Below are 27,829 nucleotides of genomic sequence, written 5' to 3' on the forward strand. Positions count from 1 at the left end.
ACTCGCCAGGCGTTTGACATTGCAGGACAGAGGGATTGAAAATAATGACCACAGCAATATGTATCCATGTTAAAAATAGACCACCGCAGAGGAGCGTTAAAAGTTGAAACTAGGGGAGATGCTCGGCCCTCCCTCTTATTTTGAGCTTAATGGAACTTGCTTTGAGCACAGAGTAAAAAGATGTTTCCAGTTAGCCAAAATGAGTGATACTCAACGACTAGGACGCTAACACGCTCCAATTCAATTTCTTCCTTTGTCAGCCGGGAGTCTGTCCTGCCGCAGACCCTCCCTAACAGCTGTGCCCTTTCTGCTCAACCAAGCCCCCAAGGTCAAGTGTGAGGGGTCAAGTTTAACCTGAAACCAGACAAAGTGACAGGAAGGGGGTAGACGGTTCCTTCCCCGCAGGCCATAGCTCATCAACAACGTGCCTAATAGTATCTTACGCGTGAGCAAAAATGACTATTTCAGTTAGAGTTCAATAAATCAATTCTCCGGTACTGCAAATTGCAAGAGCAATGTATGACGGGACCAAAATCTGATCAAGTTGCCAACCGAGATCTATCCGACTCTCTTTCTTTCTGATACTTTAAAGAGCTTTCTGATTTGACGTAAAACAGATCTGCTCAGCCTCTGTCTGGGTACATGATAATGGGTCTAAACAGGCTGTCCTATGGCTATCACATGCTTACAATTTGGACTCCAGCATCTGTATAGCTTTCTGGTTTTAAGCTGCTTGAATCCTATATCATCTGCATACATGGTCATCTCTGTCACTTTCCCCCTGACACACAACCAGCCCACACCTGTTTCATATAAAAGCTCTTTCATGTTCACGGGGCTATCCTGAGGTCAGTGAGTGCTGGTGTTGAGAGCTGCTAGTTTTACTGGGAGTGACTGAGCGAGGGAAAGAATTGGAGACCATATATCCAGGTGTTGTAGACTTGAGGAAGGTTTATTGTCCCTGACTTCATATATTTCACCACAGAAGTACAGATGCCCCTTTTTTGATCTCTTCCACCTATTATATTTTGCCCAAAAAGATGTGCCATTTGGGCTTGCTACAGTCTGAATTACCACCATGAGGAATAACTGGCGTTTGACGACAGTTTTTATGGGTCTACATGAAAATCTATTTGTTGATTTCTTTTGGGTCTCTTCTCAAAGTTGTTGTCTTTCTGTCAATTTTGGTAGTATGCAGGCCATCAAAGTTGCCCTTTCTTGAACTATTGACCAATGTACACAAAAAAGCCACATAGTGATATAGTGACATTGTTAGAGGTTGATTTCATGTGTTCTGTTGTATAAGTTTAGATACATTTATGTCTTTGTAGCACACATTTTGTTAAAATAGGTCAAAAAAGATGTATTAACCTTTTTAAAGAACATTTTTAAAGCAATTAGGGGAATTATGATTATTTCTTTATTTACATATGATAAAACATCCTAGTGTGTGTGGTACTGTGGAGGGGTGGAATGTTTGCCTCATAGCAATGGGACAAAAGGTCCGCTATCAGCATCATTCTTTCTATTTGGAGGTTGCATGATCTACCTACCTTGTGTGGGTTTTTTTGCTGGGTACTACGGCTTCCTCACTCGTGCATAAAACATGCATGGTAGACTGGTTGGACAGTTTAAATTGCATGTAATGTTTGTAATGTTTTTTTTGTTTTGTAGTTTAGAAAGCTAGTTTTGTGCTGTACAATTGATATAGTACAACTAAAAACGGATTTGTATATTGATTCACTTGGTTTACTACTGCACTAAATAATGAATGACTCATGTTTTGTTCAAATAAACAAAAAAACATTTAGTTTATTCTTTTTATTTATTTTTATTGGCTCAGATGACTCTGAATCTGGTGCAAAAATGTATAACTGGATCAAACCTACTTATAAATATCCTCAGTGGAATCTGTTTTTTTTTTAAATTCATGCATTATTCATGCTTTTAAAATGATTTGCCTTGTTCACCTCTTCATTCTTTTTCTTTCATGAGGCAGACCCAAAAGACTTGCTCTCATATGGTTAAGGTTTCCTGAAAGTTCGAGTGGCATCGCATGCCATTTTTTTTTACCTCAGCTGTTTTTGAGCATGAAATCAGGAATGCTATACAAATCAAATAATTAGAAAAAATGCATTTTGAAACTCAAAGCAGGCGTTTGCCTGCCGTTTTCCCTGGCTGTGATTGAAGAAGCACCTGGGCTTAATGCATGTTGCATAAAGGACGAAACAAAACTCTCTATTTGTCCAGCATATCTCACTGATCTGCGGGAAATACCAGAGCGATATGCCTGTAAAGTTTTCAATGCATGTGTAATTTCATTGAAGGTGACCTGAAATCTCCTGCCCTTTGGGGGCATACTCGTTTACATGCACTGAAGAAAACCAACCTATTGCATTAAATATATTGAAACCAGACTGTAAACTGTTGGCATAACATGCTCAGGTTATTCAATTGGGAAGCAAATACCTCTTTTACATATACATTTCAGCCAACCATTTGAGCCCTTTTGGCCCAAAAAAATGTCTGACCCCAACTTGAGTAAAGCCGGGTGGGATGCATGCCATCAATGGAATGTGTATTTTCTAAAGTGACATGAAAATTTTGTCTACAATGCCTGTATGCATCAAACTGGCATATTTTTACACTGAACTGCCCCCCATATTCAGTCTAACAAAATACTTAAATTACTGCAAATAGTAAGTACGTGCTCTTTAAGTCCAATAGTTCTGTTAATTCAAGTCAATCTGCGAAAAGAATGCACACATTTAAAGTAAACGTTATTTTTCCCACAAAGTCAAAGAAATCAATTAAACTGATGGCCTGGTGAAAAAGTGGTTGAATCCAAGGTGGGCTTCGACCTTTCTCTGTGGAGTTTGAAATGTACTTCCTGAGCTTATGTGGGTTTTCTCTGGGTACTGAATGATTTTTACACAACTATAGGATTTCCATTTTTCTACTGTGTCTGTCTGGGTACGTGAACACCATCAAGCCTTTTTTCCCATCAATTTTCATCCCCACTTCTAAATGAACTTAACTGAACTGAACATTGTTGCCACCTAGCAAAGCGTCTGCAGCACGGAGTAGTATAGAAAGTTTCCCGCTGATCACTCGGTGCAAATAAATTGGGTATTGGCTGAATGTGGAAAAAGTGGAGGGAATCAACTATTTCTGTGAAGAGTTTCATTTGCGCTCTGAAACATAGTCACTGTCTCTGGGTGTGAAAATCAATAATGTGGGGAGATCAGGCACTAAGTATATGCTTTGGCAAGAGATAGGTCAATTCCATTAAAGCAAGAAGTTTGGTTCAATTTTTTTAATGCTTTATGTTTACCAAGACTATTGTATTTAACCCAAAGTGGTGGACTAGGTGCTTCAGGTTTCATGTTAAAATTCAAATAAAGATTAATGGTATTTAGAAAATATTCATTCTTGGTATGGAATTGCTTAGTAAATTTATATAAGGTCAAATAAACTTTTTTGTCATCTAAAAAACATATTTAGATTACCCCCACTTTTTAGAGCAATAAATAAATTAATAAAATGGTCTACTAATAAATTAATACATTAAGAAAAAAAATAAAAATAAATATATATATATATATATATATATATATATATATATATATATATATATATATATATATATATATATATATATATATATATATATATATATATATATATATATATATATATATATATATATATATATATATATATATATATATATATATATATATATATATATATATATATATATATATATATATATATATATATATATATATATATATATATATATATATATATATATATATATATATATATATATATATATATATATATCATATATATATATATATATATATATATATATATATATATATATATATATATATATATATATATATATATATATATATATATATATATATATATATATATATATATATATATATATATATATATATATATATGTATATATATATATATATATATATATATATCCCTTAACTTAGTAAGAAAAGGTTAAAAGAAATATGTAATGTTTTAATGTGTGTTTAAAAGCTCTTTTAAAAATATCAGAAGTACAAGAAAATATTTGCTATTAAGAGTCTCAAAACACGATATAACAGATTTAAATGACACCCCTAATGTAAGCCTTCTATGCCACAGGTTCTACAAAGGAGTGCACTGATAACTTGGATCGAGTACAAGTGTATATGGTGAGTTCATTTCCTCACTACTTATTTGTGTTGCATTGCTAGTCTTAATGTTCTATCAACCTGTGAACATTGCATGAGGCAAGGTAAGTCATGTAGAAAATATGTCATGATTCTTGCAAAACTGTATTCATAATGTATTGTGACAATAAAATGGACACCTGAATGATATCACTATATTAGTTTAAGCACATAGATTTGCAGAATTGGCTCTTTTTCTGTCCTTTGTCTTTCTTGGGGTATGTTTTTAAAGTCTACTTTGCGTGATCTATAATTCACACAGTTCATGCCATGATAGCCGGACATTGGCTCAACTTTTTCCTGCTTCTGACCATATCCAGGAGGTTTAGCTTCCACTAGGGTGTAATAACTTTATTCTGGAAGGGGCAGTCTGATAACTCTCGGTTCCTGTGGTCCTATTCTAGAATCAGAGTTACCGTAGCTAAATTTGAACTTTGGGAACATTTGCGTTGGACATTAAGGCACCAGATGGTCTTTAAGGTATTGGGTATATAGTGTTTCACAGATGACAATGAATTAAAAATAATATAATAGATATTATAGGAAGCCATTGCAGTGAAACTAGCTCTGGGGAAAGATGATCTAGTCTTTGTAGTCTTTTGCTGCACCAAGTTCATACTCAGTTGGTGAATGTTACATTAGGCAACCTATGTGTCACTCAATCTATGTGTCACTCAATCATTGTTTACGATTTAACGTTGTGTGTAAAAAGTTGGTTTTACTACAATTTCCAGTACTTATAGTTGGCACCATTATTCATCAATTTCCTGGGCACCAGGAATTATTATTGGGTTGAATCTGTTTTCAGCTTCTTTTCAATTTGTTTCATTCATTTTTTAAGGTTTAATTAACCACTATTGCGTAAACTGTAGAAGATTAGTAGTTAAGTGTTTTCAAACCAAGCACAATTTGAAATTGAATAGTACCTTTCCAAGTATTATGATAGGATTCATGACTTTTATAGGTGTGTGTATATTCACACACACACCCTAAAACACACCCAGGTATATAAATACATTTATATTAGAATGAAAATTATGCAATAAGTTTCATTCTGCTAAAGCTTGCACTGACTTGAGTCCTTGTGTGAATGAGGCAGTGCGATTGCATTGCAGCAGCCGAATAGGGAGATCCCATACGACGTCGGCTTGACGCGATTCGTTCTGTCAGACTGAAGCGGGGCGTTCTCATTGTGACTGCCTGGATTGGCACCAACCGCAATCACTTGTTTCTGATTTGTTAGATAGCTGAGGAAATTAATTTTGCCTGGAAATGCACAGTCGGAAATTAGGTGGTGAAAGAATCCGTGATTGTCCTCCTCCCCTTTTGGCGTTCCCTCCAGAGCTACTGATAACTGCTGATCTCTGTGACACAGTTAATGAAAAACTTATTCAGATTCATTGGGGGAAAAACAATGTTGTAATTTAGTTGCCTATCTCCTCTCGCCTGAAGTTGTTTGAAACCCCTATTAACTCCGGCTCTTCCATAAAGCTGCCCACTAGCAGTCATGTTGTGGCTGGCAGCTGACCTTAGGAAAGGCAGGAAACTTCCTCCTTGTTTCCTCTTTTCACAGCTGAAGATCAGGATTGTCATGGAGGTCATATACATGTTAACGGTACTTATTGGCTGCCATTAACAATCCATTTTTTTAATGGATGAAGCTGGCAAGAAATGATTGCAGACAGCCTAAATAAACAAAATGGCGATGTTTGCTTATTTGGATGTTGGATTTATTTATATAGTAATATATTTTTTTAATTAGCAGAAATAGTCATGGCCCAATAAAGAGTTAAAGGATTAAAGTAACTGGCTTATCTGTCAGGTTAAGGAAATGATTTTGTGTTTGTTTTTAATCTCTTACTGAATTGGTTGATGTTTTTTTTCCCTTTTTTTCTTAGCACATAGTAGTTGGCTTTATCATGTCCTTTTGCGTTAAATTCGCTCTCTTTCAACCTTTAGCTCATTCTTTATACCCCCATGATTTTCCAAGGTTATTGCACGTCTGGATATCCCATCAGGACCATGCTGGATGTGTTTGCACCTCATACCCTCACACTATACATTTTCTACAACAGCTCTGATTATATATTCAAGCCTTTGTCCAGTCTCCACAGCTCATCCCACTGTGATAAATGAACACGACCTTGGAAAATAAGGAAAGGTTGAAGAGCAATGATTTTTATTTGTATTAATTTTTTTCTCTTATGTAGCTTGGGTTGAGTAGGCATAAGGCTAATGTGCAATGCTGTCTTTTCTCCCTCTCTCTCTCTTTCTCTCTTTTTTTTTAATGTGAGTTTGAGCTTTGGAAATTTATTGAGGCTGAATTGAAGCCCTGGCTACATGTGTGACCCATTATAGGTAATTTGGGCAGTTATGGCTCTTGTCCCTTTGACCTAAAGAGATCATTTTTGCAGCCTGTCACTAATAATAAAACAGGATCAGCTCCCTTTTGGAATACTCTCTCGTTTGAATGGTTTGCTATTTAGTCCATTTATTTCTAATGTGTCTGTGGCTTGTATCCTCTGTACTTATAGGTCTTAATAATGACATTTCACTAAGACTTGATTAAAACTACCTTGGTATTTGCAGACATTCTAAGTCCATTTCCAAGTTTTGAAACATATGCAGTTTTTGAACTGTCTGTTATGATTGACCCCATCAGTCTTTTCTTTTGTACTGCAGTACTCATGCCTCGCCAATAGATGGTATGTGTGTCTCTTATTTGATTCCTCTGACTAAACCTTTCTTTCTTACTCACCCATGACTTGCGAAAGCACTGTGGGGTAGGCCTCCCTAACCTATCATCCTACACACCCCTCTGAGCATCCCTTCCATCTCGACGCCCCCCCACCCCTCCATCCAGGGGGGCAGAGTCACTGAGGTGGCAGTTCTAACAAGCTGCCGGGGACCGCACTGCTCAAATGAGCCAAATCAAAGAGAAAAGAGGGAGTGGGATAGGTAGCGCCATGAGCCCTCCTGCAGAGAACAACCACTCTGATGAATATCAGATGAATTTATATTGCTTGAGATCAGGATAACAATCTACTCAGTCTTAACTATTATGTTTTTTTTCACCAACAACATATTTTTTTAAGCAGCACTGTCCAATCAAAATATTTATTTGTAGTAAAAAAAAATATTTGTGATCTCATGAATGCCAATGTGAATTGGTAAAAAGTCAGATGCATAATTAAGACATAAAAACACTATTGAGCTGATTTGAGCTCAAGTGGAAATTATAAAACCCAATTCGTTCATTTTTTTTTACATTTATGTATTCTCCATTCTCTTTTCATAAACCTTTTAATTGTATTTTATACTATTGCACTTGCTGCCTGCAGTGACTTGACCAAACATATCGAACATCTCCCTTTTTTATGGATCTCGAGTTCTTTACCGCTTTTATTCTTGTGTACGTGAACGTGCGCACACACACACACGCGCGCGCACACACACACACACACACACACACACACACACACACACACGCACACACGCACGCGCGCGCGCGCGCACGCGCACACAGCGCACACAGCGCACACAGCGCACACAGCGCACACAGCGCACACAGCGCACACAGCGCACACAGCGCACACAGCGCACACAGCGCACACAACGCACACAACACACACAACACACACAACACACACAACACACACGACACACACGACACACACAACACACACAACACACACAACACACACAACACACACAACACACACAACACACACAACACACACAACACACACAACACACACAACACACACAACACACACAACACACACAACACACACAACACACACAACACACACAACACACACAACACACACAACACACACAACACACACAACACACACAACACACACAACACACACACACACACACTTGCATGGGTGCTGTACACTTCATTTAACACGAACAGAAGCGGGTCTTTATGATGTTCTTAAATCCAGAAAACAAAGAAGGCAACAAAGACTGCAGAAGCTTGCCTTGTCTTTTTATGTTCAACACTGCTTCCGGCACACAGGAAGAGCCATTGAAATTGCTCATCCAAGAAAAGTGTGTATAGGAAATGTTGTTTATAATAATAGTAATGCTTCAGGTTTATACCCCTATTTTGCCTACACATGTGCAATCTTAGTACTCTCGAACTGTGTTTGACGCTGAAAATGTAATGCTTACCCAAATGACAACATATAAAAAAAAATATATATTTTTTTTTCCTCATTTCAGTATGCTTTTAAGTTTTCACTTGAAAGGAACACTAAAAAACTAAGGCATCACCTAGAGAACCTTGTCTTTTATATTCTACAAGATGCTTTTTTGGGGGCTGATGCCTGAATTCTTACCAAAAAAGTGATGCATCCTGCTTGTGTTTACAGCATTGACAGGAAATATGGAAGCCTGGACATTCTGCTTTTACTGTTATTCAAATTTAACCTCAGCTATAACATAGGAACATGTACTGTTAGGCTGGTTTTCATGATGAACGTTTCTTGCTTGAAAATGTGGCCTCGGTGCGTATATATATCATTTTGACAATGCTCCAAAAGTATCACCATCATACATACATTGTTAAATGATATATTCATGGACATTTCTTTTGTGTGTTTTAGCCTGGCACTTGTTCACTAAGCAGTGCTTAAAGTTTTATTACCTCCGACCACAGTTATGTGTCCACACACAGGTTTACTTTAAAACACATTGGCTGCCTGAATTTCTTTGTTGAATGGCTGAGTTTAGGTTTGGGGACGACGGCGTGACAGATTTTTTGGTGAAAAGGCAACACGGTCAGAGGATAATTGACAGATGAAATATCGGACGTATTTAGACAAAGAGTTGGAAGGTCTTTTTTTCCCCTCAGAGCAAGTGCCATAAAAAGCAAACAATATTCGGATTGAAACCACCAGACATGGAGGGAGTGGACAAAAGGGATTGGAGAAAATTGGGGCCACAGCATCATTCAGCCAGTCGCTCTGCTAACCTCATCTCAAACAACCACAGCAGCCATTTCCTCACTTTGTCCCCAGAGCTGCTCGCCCCCTGTGGCTGAAGAGCCAAATCACGCGGCAGCTGCACAGGTGACATGACGGGCGCCATTTCACATCGGTAATCTTATCTTGGCTCAGGGTTTCCTAAAAAAAAAAAAACATTTTTTTGCTCAATTGTTGTCATGGTTATATTTCATACCTTAACATATTTTTAGTTATTGTTATTTAAATGGATAGAACATCTAGTGGTTGTAATTTGATATTTTATATAGTGATAATGACTCTGGTTGCAAATAGACTGACCTCATTTAGAGAGCTTAAAGTGAAAGATGTTGTTTTATGCTTTCACGCCGGCCCAAGTGTCACAATCTCCGGGCCCCGTGCTGTAAAGTCAAGCGTGATGGAAAGGTTGCATCGCCCAGCTGAACACTGGAATATGATATTAAGTAAAGGCAACTAAGAGAATAAGCAGGACATATTTGTAGAATTTTTCGAATTGAAGATTTTTATCTATTAAAAAAACATCTTTGTTTTAGATAATTGCCCATTTTTAATATAACAAGTACATCTGCAACTATATCATAGCAAAAAACAACAAAACACACCTTTTGAAAAGCAAGAGAAGTGAATATCTCGGCGTGAGTTTCTTTCTCTTCTCTCCTTGAATATAAATTTAAGAGTGTTAGCCCTCCGCCCCAACTCCCACTACCCAATCCTACTCTCGCCAGACCATTTTCATCAGCTGCTCTGATAGCCATGAATCTTGTCACTGATGTTTTTCATCAAGTCGTGTGCACGAAGCATGCGGAGACTCTTGTGTGTACTGGAGCGAATACGGAGGCCCCAAACAGTCCAAACAGTGCCGACGAACAACACAAACACGACGTCAGTGTGTCCATAAGATCAGCCGAGCACTTGTGTAACAACATCGAAAAGCAGCGGTACTGAAAAAAGAAGTGATGTAGTAAAAATGTCTGCACCACTTTCAAGTAACATTCATATTTTACAAGTGAGTCGGCTTAGAAAATAAAACAAAACCAAAAAACGGTGAACACATTTGACATAGATTTTGTTTTTTGACCGACTTTGATTACTGTCCAAGTGTTTTCTTGGATGTGGATCGTTTAAGTATCTGAATGTGCCTCTTGTTTTGAAAACAGTAGGAACCATTTTTATTTCTTTGTTTGTTTTCACCTTCGTGGAAGTCTTCTTTGCTGGCATCATTTTCCCTCCTGTGCTTGTGTACTTGCCTCTATTTAACATTTTTTTTATATATATTTATCTGTTTCAGAACATTTTGACAATTTACAAAGAGAAAAATGTTTTTTCTTCTTTCCCCTAAATTACTATAATGGACTTTGTAAAGCTTTGTCTTTTAATGTATTTTCTCCTGGTGGTTCTCAACTTTTTTGCACTTTCTTCATAAACCACTGTTCTCTAGTATTAATACATAATTACATATACTTAAGTCTTTAATTGTGATTTACTGAAATTACTTCATTATCAAGTACTTAATTAGGATAATTAACTGCATTTTAAATACCGGACTGAATTTTCAAATGTCACAAAGGACTCTTCTTCATTAGTTAATTAAATTAATTATGCGCAATTAGAACCTAGGTGTAATTCCCACCTGTAATTCAAGTTACAGAATATTAATGAAAAATTACAGTGAATGAAGATGTCCTTATAGATAATTAACCAAATTGTGTGGTGAATTTCCCCATTGCTATTTATATTTTAAAAGTTTCTTTTTTTAAAATTTTGAATATATCTATATTATACAAAAAAAAGTAGTTTCAATAGCTTTTAAGTTTTTTTTCCCCCCTCTGCCATTATGTTCTTAACATTTTCACCTCTGAAATTGTAATTACTCGTTTAGCAAGGAGCAGAATTTGTAAAGTGGCCATAATGTCACTCCCTGATGAGAGCGAAACAGGTATTAGGTCCGTATTACATGAGCCGGTAGCCTGAATGAGGTCAGCGTGGATGGAATCGACTTGAATCAATCAGCAGGGTTTGCCTTATTGGAATTTAGCCATTGAGGATGTAATACTTTTAATACAGGATGCTGGTGCGAAAGCTATCAGCATTCTCACATCAGAAGATGGGAGGCAGCTTCTATCCATACCTTTAGCTTCTCCATTTCATGTGTGTGTGTGTGTGTGCAAGCCGCCTGCCAGTGTGTCCGAGAGTCAGTCGGTTTTACTGTCACTACCTGTGAAATTGTATTTCGGAAGATGGATGCTTTCTCTTATATTCATGACACCCAGGGAAGCACATTCACCTCCAAAACTGTTTAATATGGATGTAGTGGAGGCGGGCACGTGTGTGTATATACATTCATAAACCCAAAAGCAGCCACGTACACGTACACACTGGTGCTAGTGCACATTTGCGAACATACACATTTTTCTTGCCCAAAAGACAATACATGGCTGTTGTTTTGCTCGTACCGATGATGAAGAGTGGTAGTGACAGAGCTGCTCTCAGTAGGCTTGATGCATTACAACACAGGGCTGCCATGTTGCGTAAATTCTGTCTCTCCTCATTGAGAACATGGAGGCTTCTCATGTAGCAAGGCACCGGTGCACTTTAGCTCCCCTAAACCCTCGTATATTCATCTCTGGAGTTTTCTAATGACATTCGCATGTAGGCCAGTCATCCTTTTTGATGGGGACGGCAGCATCTCCCGTGTGACTTATCTTCTTCTGTGCTGTGTATGTCCGGCGTCATATTGTTTTCTCAGAGGTGTTTACTGTTGATGTGTATTCGGCTAGAGACGTCCTGTAGGTGTAGTCCTCTTTAGACAGGTGGGTGGGTACTAGAGATTGAGTAAAATAGTATGTAATTATGGAATCAATACGGCAACTTTATGATGATACCTGAAGTGTGTGTGTGCAGTTGTGCACTTGCTCTGAGGAATACAATCGCACTGTGTCACATTATTTTTTTTTATTCCTCCCGAATTCCCTTTGCTTTTACATCATGGTCATGTTTCAGTGTTAGTTAGTTAGTTATCATTCCAGTGAAAGTACTTCAATGATAGCGATAAAACTCGTTTCTGAAGACCTCTCATTAGCCAATATTAAACAATGAAATCCTGGAATTAGCAGTATTCTGAACAAGAATGTCATGTAGGTTCAGTTCAACACATACAAAATATACCAGAATATATTATATCCCTCTGAAATTGTATGAATAGCTGAGGTCGTTGATTGGTACTACGTGCTAAATTATGCACACATTCTTGGACATTTTTAGAACAAAATATGAAGTATAGAGGGTCTGTTGTACTTTAGCAGTCTACCAGCTGGCGCAAAGAGGCTATTTCTAAGGTAGAGTGTGATGTCCTGCTGTTTGTGCTCTGCACCCCTGTGCCTGATGAGCAAATAGTTTGGTTGATGGATGTGTGAAATCCTTCCTGATGCCAGCTATACTCATCCATTCTGGTAGAACGAATGCTGTCCAGGGATGTGGTTTCTCTGTGGGTTGAGGTGGACACACCAGTACTTGCAAATGGAGATCACTTGCCCTGCTGATTATGAAGTAAGAATCTTGTTTGGTCCACCCAAAGTCCATTGTTATCTTTAGAATAATTTCACTGACTTTTGGGCCAAAAGTAAAAAGAATAAATCATTGTAGTGAAGAGAAGGCTGCTCAGAATACAGCCTCGAATACACCCAGCCTTAATTGAATAATGTACTGTTTCCCTTTTAAGTCGTCATCTTCACTACCTGGCAATATGTAATGTTACACAATATTCACATCTCACCAAGCGAGAAGAAACCCAATGAGGATGAAACATAAGATCACATGTAGTAGAGCGTGAGCAGGTAAGATAAGGGAATGTCCGATGTGGTGAGATAGCATCAGTGCATATGCTTAAAATGAAGTCCAGCGTTCCCTCTCAATTTGACTTTGTTATTGCCTAGTGAACCCATGCTGCCTGCACCAAAGTCACGCAAATGTAGCACAGCTAGCCCTTGGTGACTAATGGATTTTCCCCCTCAAGTCACAGTTGGTACCTTGCTGCCGTCTGCACGAGGCCTCCGGAGCGAGCGCTCCTCAGCGTGTTAGCTCAAGTACTGACATTCTGGCACCGCAGGACCGGCAGCATGAGATACAAATATACTGAGCGTTCTCTTTTAGGAATATCTCCATGGAGAGGATCCTCGAACACAACATTTCATGCACAGCGCTGCTCTGCTTCTGTTGTCGAACTAAACTTAGGCACCGTGCCCCAGCTGCTGCTTGTGTGCTGCCTTTGGTGAGGGGGGAGGAGAGGAATCATAGCAATGGAGAAACCTGGGTTCTGTTCACAGGTGCACCAGAGAGGTTTTGTGTAATCCTATGCTAAATTCGGCATCAGATCTTTTTGGGGAGGTCTGTAAAACCAGTTCGTTTTTCTTGTCTTTGCCGAAAAAAAGGGGGGGGGGGGGTGATCGTAGGCACGGCTTTTCAGCTATCTGGCCCTCAAGGCAAAATGCATGGAGCTGCTTGCCGACATTGCCTCTTCCTGGAGACGACTAACCCCCTCAAAGGCTGTCTGCAGAGGGAATGTGCCTATGAGCAGAAATGGGGTAGGAGATGGAAGGTCTGGGATGGGGTTGGGGGTGAAGGGAGGGAGTTGCAGGGGTAAAAATTGAATCCAATGGGAGAGAGGTGAGGGAATATCTGCTTGATTCAAAGCATTTGGTCCCAGTGTTCTTTGTAGAACATTTAGCTTTGACCCTCCCTAGCCTCCTTTATTCCCTCCCACCAACAGACACAAGGTCCAGCTGATCTACGGGCTACCACACCAGCCAGGCATTTTTTTTAATGGTCTGCACATGCTTCCTAATACATATCTCCACTGTATAGCTCGTATATGTCCACCCTATTGCAACAGGCACACACTGAGGGAGGAGAGAAGCAAATAGGGAGCGAGAGAGTGACTGAGAGGGAGGAAGGGAGGAAGGTAGCGAGTCGGACTGAAATAGGAAAAGGGAGGGGGAGTTCTTTTATATGTTGGTCATATGTTTATAATGCAGTGAATTTTTCTTTTTTGGGGGGGGGTAAGAATCACCCAAAGGTGCCATATTTGTGGCGAACTAGTCCACATAGCTACCGCCAAAAGCCCCGAGCAGAACTCTTTACTTGCGCTCAACAGACTGGAGGCGACCCGTGGTAAGTTATGGGCTTCTTTTCTCTCCCTCTCTTCTTCTCTGGCTCTCAACCGCTACTGATTACGATGCTGCTGATTGATTGGTTAGAGGCTGTGGATTATCACGGGCCGCTCGTCACCAGGTACCTGATGATGAGAGGAGGGGTGTGGAGGAAGAGGAGGAGGAAGATTGAGGGGAGGGGGGGGGGGGGGCACAGGCGGGTTGGAAATCAGATGAGCGCCGCCAATACTGGTGTCATCAGATCTAACTAAAGTCGGATTTCTCTGTTTATTATGCAAGTGGATTTTTTTTTATGCTGTATGTGGTAAAAATGTGCAACTTTGTGTTTTCCGTATTATCAGTGTGTGCGGGTGGGCAATCCCATTTGGCACACTTTCTAGTCAGCTGGCTTTCCTGAGTGAAAGCGGCGTGAGGTTGCGGGGAGGGGTTTACTGATGAGGGGAAGGCCGGAGGGGCCTTTTTTTGTTAATATGCAGATGAGGGGCACGCGTGAATGGGAGAAGGCTGGATTGCGAGCGCACGCCATGCGTTGTACTGTTTAGACATTCTCCGTAGGGAGGCTGATCTTCAACAGATTGCCGCCTGCTCGTGTGATCTACCCACAGCATTGTTTAGGGCGTTCTCTGACAAAAAATGGCGGAAAGAAAGCAAAGGGAACGGAGTAAGGAGGGTTGGTATAAAATGGCAGATGTGCTTTAGGGCATATTTTCAACTCGTTGACAAGATGTGATGATTGCTATTTTGTGCCTCGCCTCCTCCCTCTTTACTTCCCCAGACATTTTTCCAGGCCATTTGCATGTCAAAGCAGTGGAGGCCACTGCACAGATTAGTATGAGATGACATAATGATGTAATGAATTAAAAGCTCCTGTTTAAGCTCTGCACTTTGCTGTCCTGGGAGGCAAGGATAGGGGTGCCGTGGAGGGATGGGATGGGATGGGGTGGGGGGTGGCAAACATAGCATGTTTTCTTTGATGCTCATCTCTGAAATGCTGATTGAAATAACCTTTCCCTCTTGATTTGATTATATTACAAATGAGTGTGCAGCTAGTTTAATTTTATTTACATATTTTTATCCCTAATCATCTTCTTGATTATCATCGGCAGTTTACAGTCGTCAGTTGTACTACTTAATGAAGGACTTAATTAATAACTCCCAGTGTAAATTAGGCAGTTTAATTATGAACAGAATTGCAGTCAGTTAGTCTCGTTTTTGCATCCCTAAAAATACTTACAAAGCTTGATTTACTAACAAGCTGAATGTTCATTTTAAGTGATTGAGTTTAGATTTCATTTACTTTTCCTTGAATATTAAATAACATCAACTCAATCTTGGCGATTGACAGCACTGGACTTTAAATCCATTTTGACAGAGAGTCATTTGTGTTATTTGTCAGGTTTTTCCCCTCAAAAGAGAATTAATATTCACCCACACAAAGTCATCTGGAACATTCAAATACAAGAAATATCACAATACTCAAGAACATATGCTTATTTCATGATGCCAAAAGCAAGTTATGATACAACTGATTGACAAAGCATTCTTCAATCAAAAATAAATCAACTAAACAAAAATTCTGAAAAGAATCAAGTACAAACATTAAAAGAAACAATGTGATGGTTTTTTGTTGGATCGCTCAGCTGTACTCCAATATAAAAATAGCTTTAATTGTTTTTTTTTTTTTACAGCAACTGGTTCATCTACACTCGTCAATGGAAGCCAATGAGTACATTCGTTAGCATAATAACAGTCTGAAGGGTTAGTTGCCATTTATGTTTTTTTGAATGCATATGGAACATTGATACCCCGTGCAAAACATTAATTTCAAGAAATGTGAAATACCACCACTGGGTTGCTAGAAACACCTATTGTACTATATGGCAATGTGGCACGCTTTCCATTGATAATAGTAAACCCCCCCCAACCCAACACACACACACACACACACTCACAAACAGATTGTTGAAACAAGTACAATATTTTGGACAACTGCTATGAGCACATTAAGAAGACTAGTTAGGAAGATTGATTTCTTTTAAGTTCCCTCTTGTGTCTTTGTTTGAGTTGTTTTAATGGTAGACTCAATTTAGGATTCTAATATCAATAGTTAATGGTAGCACGCTGCGATACTATAATTTAACGGAGAGTAATTATTAATTCATACAACACCAACATAAAACCTATGTCAACATATGCAGGGTTCGTACGTCCACTGACAGCAAAATGTCATGTAGCGCTAATGGTAAATTTGGAGAGCAAAATTTACTCACCCGCTTTCTGATTTGTGCCCCACCTTCCTCCCCTTCCCCCAATTTGGCCCCGCGGCCACGGGCGGGCGGGTGTGGCCGCGTGGAGTCAGCTGGCTGGTGCAGTCTGTAATGAGTATGCACTGTGACAGCTGGGATAAAGTGTATGGATGCGTTTGGTGGGAGTAATCAGCTGCTGACCACGGGGTTCGAGGGGGTGATGTGAGGCTTTATGACTGCAGAGCTCACGGACACGCACACAACACATTCACACGCACGTTGAAGTCTATAGGGACGCCACGCTTCATCTCACTCTTGCACTGGTGAACACATCCTGAGCTTTACACTTGAATTCGCCCCTTTTTACTCCCGGTAAAATGTATGCCCAGGAAAGGGTGTGTTTTATGATTTCCAATGGAAGTAGGATGAATGTTGATTAGGAATCGTGCCTGGAAATGACACAAATTGAAGTCTATTTTGAACAACTCTTGAAATATTTCTGAAAGAATGACGCAGAATGAGCCTTAATTAGTTCTACTTTGGGGAAATTCTGGCTTTGCGGCAACAAAGTAGACAAATATGGAAAGTGTGTACATAATTAGGGAAATATGAAGATGCCAATTCCATCTGTATTGGAGTAAATCATATCTCAAGTGAATTGGAACAGTTAAAAGACTAATGTAGCTCAGTAACTTAATAGTACAATTTCTATAAAATTGCAACACATCTTCAAAAGCCCCTACATGTTGAGTGCCTCAGTGCTTCACTCAATGGGCATACATTTTGACTCAGCTAGAAAGTGAAACTGGACAATAATCACTGTAGAAAGACCAAAAATATTGATCATCTAATACACAAGCATCTTTCATTTGTTCCCAACTCTTTGTCTTCAATCTCTCTCCCGCTGATTGAATGCTTTTGACTAGCCCACCTGACTCAGTAGCTGGCAAGTTTGAGATTTCACTTTCTTCCCCGTTCTGTCCAAAAACATAAGTTTCCTTTTTTCTGCACGTTTCAGTTGTGGCCCTTGAACTCCTGACCCCGACGGCTCTGACCAGCACTTTTCCCCTGGCTGCTCCTCCAGTTTCACTATAGTCAATGACGAGGATAGGTGCGAAAGGAGATTATTGGTATTGATCTACCCAGGGGGATCATTAGGCATCACTATCAATTCACAGCTCTAGCACACAGCACCAGCCTGTACAGACATTGCCAATTTGTCCCCATTAGAGAAGCAGCTTTGTGGATGTCGGCTTTGAGGATGTAGGCTTGCTCTCGGGCCTGGAAAGCGAGAGAAGGTTTCAAGTGACCGTAGTCTTATGTCCAAGGGTGCAAAATACTTCAGACCTATATGCATACCGTCAAATCGAAGTGAAATAGACGAAAAGTTGTTTGCAAAATTGTGCTTTGTGTTTTGGAGTCTTAGGACACTTTGACTTTACTGTGGCAACATAGTTATATTATTTACAGAGGGGTAATTGGCACTGTAATAGAATACTTGAGTGAGGCTTATCCAGTCTGGCCCACTTATCTGTGTAAGCTGGCTGTTCTGGAGACTAAAGCTGTCGGATCCGGTCTGGCTGATGTTAACCCTCTGCTGGAGTCAGGTGTGAAGGGAGCATAGCTACCCATTTCATTGATATATGTACATATATATATATTTTTAATCTGATGCATGGTACGCCAAAACTCTTAAGCCTATTTTCAATATTACCAGTATTTAAATGTTTTGGAACATTCGGATTAGAGCATAGTTTCTCAAATCTTTTTCTAACTTCTTGTCTCAATAGCAATAATAAAACATGCTTGGTACATTTTACTTTATTAACCATACCACGATACTGATAATATGGCGTAATTGCCATTCAAAGCTTTGAAAGGCAAGTGACATTTTGTTCGGTAATTAAAAAAGTAATGTCTAGTTGTCTTAATTCCAGATCACAATTATATATTTAAATTATAATTTTCCCACTAACCATTTTTAAAATTTATGATAAATATTATAATTCATAACATGTTAACAAAATCAATTAAGTGAGTGTATGAATATAAATCCATGCTTGTAAAGGTCCCCATAAAAACTTGTATAAAAGGTATAGAAAAAAGATAAAAATATAAAGGTACTATAACATGATGCACATGTTTTAACTGTAATACTGTCCTCAAACAGAGTCACATAAAAACTGTACTACAAGGACTAAATTAAATTGCATTATATTTTTTTATACACAGACCGTTCTAAAAGATTAAGTACACATGCAGTGTACTTGAATATAACTGAACAGAATTTAACAGTTCATTATGCACCATTTGAACATTTACTTCAGTGATTCTTTCACAAACTGCTAGAGCCAGCCCACATAGTTGTGGTGATATAATCACTGATATATATAAGCTCAATTCATGTTTATTTAAAGTGTTGCATTAAAATCAGCTAAATGCAAAAAAAGTATTTTAACAAAATCACAGTTAATTTGGAAGTTATCTGATGTTACGTGCATTACACTGCCATACATCAACACTACATTTTTATATACTTCAGGGCATTATAGATCTCCACCGCCTTAAAAAAGACTATACTTGTATGTACTGTACTGTACACTCAGTTTATAGAAATACAAACAAAATAGATCCTTCTGTGTATTTGTACACCGCCGTCCATCTGTTCTGAAGCAACAAAGTGACGCATAACACACAGATCGAGTCAGAGTGGGCTAAACTTGGTGTTGACCAAGCGGTTAAATGAACAGCAGGTGATTGTTTTTCTCACGCCCCTTGACCTTTCCCTGCCCTCCTTTTGCCTGCAGCCAACAAAATCTTAATCATGCAGAACACAGACCCCCCCTCGCACTGATTGTCTCTTCACCGCCCCCCCAAAAAAGCACTTGTATTTACTAAGCATGTCCTTCTTAAGAGAAGAATTTGTATATTCAGTACAGTGCGAAGATGATAAGCTGTCCAAGTGCGAAGGCCATCCAACAAATCTTTTAATCATCTTCCAAATGATAAAAAAAGATCTGAGAAAGCACTTGGGCCTCCTTTCTTCCCCTGACTGACTGGTGCAGACATTAACACCACATGAAGACTTTCGCCGAAAACGCACTCCTCTGCTGTAGCACGTGGGGCCCTCACAACCGGAGCTTTTTGCATGTGGAAATCAAAGGGCCGGTGGTAATGACTTCAGTGTGGGCAACGTGTAGGGATCCTTTTAGCTGCTATTCCCCCGTCAACATGCTGCTTTAACACATCCTTATTCACCACTTTTTTTTCATGGGGTGCCGCGCCAGGCGCTCTCCCACGCCAGGTCATTGACCACGCCAATGACATATGGAGCCAGCTAGTCAGTCACACCTCATCAAGTATAACCACAAATACGACCATGCATGAGAGTCTGTAGTTTAACTTGTAAGAGAGTCATTAGATGGGGTAAAAATGTTAACTGCTGTTGTCAGGTTTTTAGGATGCCTTAAGCCCAGGATACCAACAGAGGGCAGTGTGGCCTGACAACTAGAGTTATCACAAAAATGCAGACATAAATACACATCTCTTGTATGCATGACTTTTTTTCATACTGATAATGAAAAGCTTACATTCATTTCTATGGGGATTATAGTGGCTATTTATGGTAAAGAAATACAAACGCAAAAACAAAATTCCAACTCAAAAAACTGGCCTTCACGTGTGGGCTTTAAATTTTTGCAGGCCACAATATTCACATTTATACATGAAATTATTATTTATTTTTAAATACTATATTCCTAAAACTTTCATAAAAAATAACAATCATTCACTACTAGCCTTTCCAAGTGTGAATAGAGTGGACGTCTACCAACGGTTGTGTGCAGTATGAAGGGTTAAAAGTTATTCATGGGTGACTTATTGCATAAGTGATGTATGCAATCTTTTATTTTTATTTTTTATTTTTGGTCTTTCATCAGTATTTCAGGATACTTCTATAGTTAATATGCTGTAAATGTAATCTGAAGTAAGTGCATTACATGCAAAGGAAGGAAGCATTTGTTAAATGAAAAAGTCCATATGGCGCTTGGGCGTTTTGAGACGGTGGAGGCTGGCAGTCTGGGAGTAATCAGATAAAAACAATATACTCTTTCATGATCCTTAAAAATGTACAAATGAAAAATAAACAGAAGCCAGCAGTAGGAGATATGTGCGCTTCCGCTTCTGCAGATTTTCTTTTTTTAAAGCGGGGAGCCACTGTCGGAACTGCATGAGAGTGAGCATTTGTGTTGGCCTGTATGTTTTTTTTCTTTGTGAGCATGTAAGAATGTGTGTTTTTAGTGAGGGGGAAGAGTAGATGGATGGATGGAGGAAGTTCAGGGGCCCTGGGTGTTTTAATTATCCACTGCTGTGTCGTTTGGTCCGGCTCACTATCTCTCTCTCTGGCTTTTATCCCTGTCTCATGATTCCAGCGTTACCTTTATCCCTAAGCCTTCAGCTCTTCTGGCCAAACAAAGAAAAAAGGGAGGACAAAGAAGGGGTTTTAATGCCGTAGCTATGCCACATTTACCATTAATATCCCTCTGCCTCTTGCCTTTTTATGTAGTGCACCGCAGAGTAACCTCAATAAAGTGACCCCAGCGAGCTGTTGGGATGGAGGATCCTCTTGTATGAGGCTAGAGCTCTGCTGTAGTTCTGCTCAAAAGCTAAAGTCAAGTGCTGACAGACTCCTGAACAAGGGAGGTGAAGGAGCACATTTTTGATTTTGCCCCCCACCCCCCAACCCTCGTTCTGACTGCTCCTTATTTTGCAAAAAGTTCCAGGAAGATTTTTTCTTTCTGTCATCCAATGCTATTGGCTTTGGAACTGTCATCACATGACCTCGAAAGAGGAGTCATTTTGGCATCCGTTCTTATGCATTATTCGTCATTCCTAATTTACTGTTGTGTTAAATCGATCGAGCATTTTGCTTGAATTCTGTAATCACATCTACATTTATCGACCAAGTTTGTTAAAACTCGTCAATATTTATCTACAGAAAATAAACCATTATAACAAAACAAATTCCTATTTCTGGCTGTTTAAAAAAAATCCCGGCCTAAATGACTTTCATGTGAAAGATGATTGCAAACAGTGCATTTCTTTGACTTTTGATAATTGAGAAAATCTTGTTTAAAGAAACATAGGACCCCTCTTACAAGTGCAACCAATGTAGTATGTCATGCGTTTACTGCACGGAAAATGCTGATACACAACCTTATAGTTTATGTACCTGTTCAATCTGTTGCTGTCTTTCTCCTTTTACTATCTGAAACTCCATAGACTTTGCCCACTTTGCTTCCTAAATTCATTAAAGCTTATTTTCCCAAAACACTGCACATACTACAATGGATAATCAATGCATGATTCGTAAAACGGATAATCTGATATACTTGCATTTGATTGGCTAAAATAGTAGTGCCATTTCAAAATGTCTGGCGGCGACTATTTCGCCTACTGGGTAATATTTGCTTTTATTTAGGTTTGTTATGCATGGGAGAGATAAATTCTGCTCCTTTTCACTTCATTAGATTCTTTTCCCTTTTTTCTGCGGTACATTTGATCAAGGTGTCTCTGTCCCTTTAATCCCATAAAGACTTTGCATCCACAAATGTTGAAATCACATTTTGTGTCACATCAGTCATAGTTTTTTTTGGAATATGGTAGAGAGGTGTTGGCTACATGACCCAAAATGTGATTCCTACATATTTGGACACCATTTCTCAATTATAATTAGTATTGTGTAAATAGAATTATAGGCAAAATGATTAAAATGCTAATAAGAAAGCAAAATGAATACCATTTCAATTGATACATATCAAATGTGGCACCCAATCATTTTTAAAAATGATTATTTTTTAATTTCATGAACTCTTTGACTGCCTTTGACAGTCAAAGTTAAACTTGAATGGAAAAATGAAGGGACAAACATTTATTAGCCCCTCCCACTCAAAATGGATTGAAAGTCCATCACGGTCAATGGCAGGCAATGAGTTATATTAAAGTAGATGCATATAAATATACAAAAGAAATATAAAATGTCCAGTAGTGTGGTAATGACACGATAAAATTTGGGTATATCATGCAATGTGTTGAAAAAAAATACTAATACAAAGTAAATAATAAACTAAACCCATTTTATTCCAACAATCACAATGTAACACATTTAATGATAACCTGTTTCTGTTTTGACATCAAACTAATAAAAATAAGGTTGTACGTACCCAGCTACAAATTTTCCTTATCCTCTATTTCTATTTTATTCTCAAGCAATTCTTTTTTTCCAGATGAATACATAAAAATTCCTGCCTGCGTATACTGTATGGCGCATATTCCGAGTCTGGGTGATTTGTTGACCGTAGTATATCTCCATGACAACATGGTTTTGATGTGGATGCCTTCCTGACATACCCCTGTTTTTTTGGGGTAGGGGGATATTTTTGCTCTGGCGCTTTTGGTGAATTGCCTTAGCTATCGTTCAGTCACCATGTCACATGGAAGGGGGGGAAAAATTGTGCAAGGGAGGGGTCCGCATGGCGGTGGTGGGGTCGTATGAGAAATCTAATGGGCGTCTGGTCTGATTGTCCTCAGTCGTGGCATTAGAGACAAAGCAGATGAATTGTGCAATGGATTCGAAGAGATTGGAGACAAGTGCATGTCAGTAGCCCCTTCGTAACCCCCCCCTCCTACCCCCATTCTCCAGGATCCCTCCCTCTCTATCTCGCCTTTCTTTTTGTCTGACATCTTGCAAAAAAAAAAAAAGAAAAAGAAGCAGGCGTGACAGCAGTGCTCCACTCGAGCAAAACATTAAAAACAAAATGCGATCCTCACCCATTTTTCTTTTATATTAGATATTCAGGCAGACATTCAGCACACGGCTCCCATATTAATTGCCAGACGCCACGCATGACAAATGTACACAATATTAATCGCTAAGCAAACATCAAGGACATTTTGATTCATGCTGTCTGAAATGCTGGCAATAAATGACAGCATTTATACATAAGACATTTGAAGAAAAGAGGCACTGATCTAATCAACTTAAAAGAGGCCTGAAATCAGTTTTCACCGTCTTTTGTTTTGTTTTGTTTGTAAGGCATGAGAAAATATGCTCCTCTGCTCATTTTCTACTTTGCTTTGAGATAGAGAATGTGGCTGTCCCTTCTGCTGAATCTTCAAACAAGAGAAATATTTTGGCATGGAAAAAAAACACAAAACAAAACCAAAAAAATAAAAAAAACACTCAACTGCCCCTCCCGTCCACCTGACTTGCTTGAGATTCAGCTGTGATTCTTTGTTCTTTCAAGTTGTCTAATGCGGCTCTTGTGGTCAGCTTCTTTTGCTTGAGTGAAGGATTGGGATTTTTGAGTTGTGCTTTGGTACGACACTTGCTTGGCTTTAAAACGTACTCTGGACTGAGTTATTCTCGCCTCTGAAATGCCTTTGGATTTTCTTTGTGGGGCTTTATATAGAGAAATAGCCACATTTTTATCAGACTACCTGGAGGGAGGTCTCAAAATCTCATTTACTTTTTCTATTTGAGGTGGACAATCATTATCATTGCTACTCCAATGAAATTTGGCAGGCATATTCTATGAATGTTCATATGCATTCATACATGATTTCCTGTTTCTTTCTCTTTGATTTTTTTAAAAACACTTAATTACGTTATTTACTTGCTGACAAATTGTATCCAGTAGGTTCTGAAGTAGCCAGTAAAGGGGACCGGGTGGTCATAGTTCACTTTGAGCTTGTTTAAATAGTCAAGCATAGCTAACAAATGCTAAGCTTGAAATCAATATAAAACAAAACAAAAAAGAGAAAATCCAACTGCAATACTTAGACTGAGGGAATAACCAAACTGTGTAAATTACCCAAGTCATTTTTAAACTCATCGTATTTTTTTACTACAAATTGCACATAAAATCTTTAATTTTTTTGTCGAAGAAATTGGCTGCGTGCCTTTTATAATCCAGTTAAGTTCATCTAGGAATCCTGTTTTTGCTTGATAATTTGTTAGAGCATAACTATATTCCACTGCTCTGGTAAAGTGCGCATCATTAATCAGACCCATAATTAAAACAGTAAAACAAATAATGAATTAATTAATGCACATGACAAATACAATTTTAAAAGATATAAAATAAATAAGAAAACCTTTTACTGCGATAATGCACATAATCATGGGCAACTTACTGATGTATGAAAAAAAATCATTTTGTTCGTCTTTGTAAATCTCTTCATCCATTTTATGGCAATCTGCAAGATTCAATGTACGGCAACTAGACGCTTAACATTTTGTTTTGCTCCAAAATGACTTAAGAAATGATTGTTAGGCTTTCTTTTTTTTGATCTCTGCCAAGTGACCATCCTGACAGTACTGGCCTGCCAACTTTTGTTTTGTGTTGACTACATTTATTATTCATCTTTACATCACTTGTATTTTAGTATGAATAATGGAAGAGGGATGAGAGGAGGAGGAAGAAGGGAAGGTGGTGGTGGTGGTGGGGGGGGGGGGGTATAAGAGAGGGGCGCCACACAGTATGTGTCCTTGGCTCTTCTCAGCTATTGAGCTCCTCCAGGGTGAAGGGAGCAGATGGGTAGTGAGGGTTCCAAGGAAGGCGAGATGTAACCAAGATCTACGGTCTTTCTGTTCCTTACCAAGTTGCCCCTCTTGCCCAAATCTAATATCCACGTATTTATCAATAGCCTCCTGTCATACAGAGCAGGGTTTATGAACTATTTTACTGCCGTTGGGACTGGGAGCTCCCAGATCAAAATGATTTGGACGTCTATTGTCATCAGTGGCAGCCAATAGGCTCCGGCATCCCCCGTGACTGATGTGAGGGTAACCGATATGGAAAATGAATTCATGGATGTTCAGGACAGCTTTTTAGATCTAACTGGCCATTTGACTTAACCACTTCAGCAGTCTTGGTGACTTAAAACTTCAGCCCATTAAAAAAAAAAATAAAAAAATCTAAGAAAAAGAAGAAAGCTTTTCCGCACACTTGTGCATTGATTTCACAACATTCTTGTCATACCTTATTTGGGCACACAACACTTCAGTGTGTTAAAAAAAAAGAATATCAGGTGTTTTCCACTTTTGGTGCACCATGCAGTGTGTTATCAGAAGAGGGCACTACGAGTTGTTGATCAGTTTTCTCACCAATCTCCTTCTTTCTCGCCTTTTGACTCCTAGTTACTTTTCTTCGGCCTGTAACAACATTGTTTTTTTTTCATATTTTGAAGCTATACTCAAAATGCATCTGTCATGAAGGAACCTACACAGGCGGCCCTGAAAAAATTGCATAGCTGTGTAAATGTAGGTACTTGATACTTGGCTTCCCTTGCAGGTGTAGAAAGCTCCATTTAATATTCAGCTGACACTTGAATTTTGGACATATCCACTATACCTTTATTCATATGGAATTTATTAATGTGTGTTTTAGTTGTGGTAAAGTAGAGCTGTGCACATTTTTTTTATAAAAGCACATTCCAGGAATTAAAATAGATATATACATTATGATAATATGAATATTTTAAAGTTTTTTTCCAATGTGCAATTTTATTAGTTAAATGTTTAAGTGGTGCCACTAAATTACTTAATAAGCCAATTTTTATTTTCATTGTTATTTTAGAATAGAAACCGTTGTGATCATATGTATTGTTTCTTCAAATTGCACATCTTTCATGAGTCCTTGAAATTGCTGTCCACCCTGTTTTATTGGTTCTTATAGAGTGAATACCATTTTAAGAGACACACTGACATTACAACCATTTTTTTCAATCATAACTACCAAAGAGTGTATGTTGGAATTATTTTATGTCTACAGATGGATGTTGTCCACTCTGTCATGGTGGATGGAGAAAAAAAAGATGATTTCAAAACTTTTAAAGATTTTAAAAGAATTGGTAGTTAAAAAAATCATGACTTTCCTTCAGTTTTTGTCCCGTTTAACAATTCCACTCATGTCAAATAATAAATCAATAAAAAAATACTTTTACTTCATTATTACAGAACCTCCACTCCCCAATATTTTGGCTTGCAGACTTGAGGATATTGCTTTCCTTTCAACGACATAAATACACAGCCCTTGGTAAAGCCATAAAAAGTATTTTTCCTCAAAAGCAATACTTGTATTTCCGCTTTCAAAACTCTTCTTTCCAAAGCACCTTGACATTAACTTTACTCTCCAACCATTTTCCTTTTCTTCTTCTATTTGCTCTCCTCAACTTGACCCTTTCTTCTACTCTGTCTTGTGTCATACTTGCTGCTCCTCTGTTGCAGTGGAGGACAAGCAAAAAGAGCAACTCCACCATCATTTGTTCTGCTTCTAATAGCCAGATAATCGCGGTCATCTCTTACAGTAACATTGTGTCCTCCACAGGCAGGTCACAGGAGGTCCCCCTTAATAGTGCATCTCCCCTTTTTTTGTTCTCCTTGCCCCCTTTTCCTGTTGCCGTCCTAGCTAGTCATGTTTCTGCGGGGACCCACCGCGGGGCCTTCTTCTTCAATAAATCTTTGTGTTTGAGGCAAGGTGGAGGCTGCAGACAACAATAGGAACTCATACTCTCTATCAAAGAGTTATCTGGCTTTTACAGGCAGATAGACCGCTCACAAGGATATTAATTTATTCACGAATATGAAAAACAACCAGGACAAGTTGCTAAAACTGATTCAGAATGCATTATCGATGGTGCAGTACCTTTTAATATTTGTTTTGTTGAAATTAGTTCTTGTGTTCTCACTCAAAGATTCCAACTTATTTGTTTAGAATGCTTGAAGTGATTGCCATAATTGATTTTTTCTTTCATTAGTTGTATGAAGGTGTGCACGCTTTTTCACTGAACATGTTGCTTCCAGTAGCAATTTGGTTGTGTTTTCTTCCACCAACGCAACGCCCAGCCACATTTTTCTTTCACCGAAATAACACAAGCCAAACTATTATTGGTTTTGGCCAATGTTCAGCAATTGAATTTATAATCACTACATTTTTGGTTCATCTCTAGTGTTTACCTCAATGCCTGCAAAATAATCTTTTACATTTTTGACTCTCGCTGTTAAGTTGATGACGTTAACTCTGACTAAAGAGGAGTATTTTTAGCAGGCGTCGTTGTGATGCGGAGAGGCCTATTCCTCAGCGCTGTATTCGCGTGTCAGCCAGGACTGCTGTTAT

The 27,829-nt window shown here is 38.7% G+C and overlaps 1 long non-coding RNA gene across 2 annotated transcripts in view; it reads left to right on the forward strand.

Moving 5' to 3' along the window:
• LOC144194836 (uncharacterized) overlaps window positions 1–27,829 on the forward strand; it is a 181,353-nt gene that overhangs the window by 39,079 nt on the left and 114,445 nt on the right. For both annotated transcript variants that reach the window (XR_013325998.1, XR_013325999.1), the window contains exon 4: window positions 4,180–4,229. This is a non-coding gene — a long non-coding RNA (uncharacterized LOC144194836). The remainder of the gene's footprint in view (window positions 1–4,179; window positions 4,230–27,829) is intronic.

The sequence above is a fragment of the Stigmatopora nigra genome, chromosome 3, assembly GCF_051989575.1.
Source record: "Stigmatopora nigra isolate UIUO_SnigA chromosome 3, RoL_Snig_1.1, whole genome shotgun sequence".
In the NCBI taxonomy this organism is placed as follows: Eukaryota; Metazoa; Chordata; class Actinopteri; order Syngnathiformes; family Syngnathidae; genus Stigmatopora; species Stigmatopora nigra.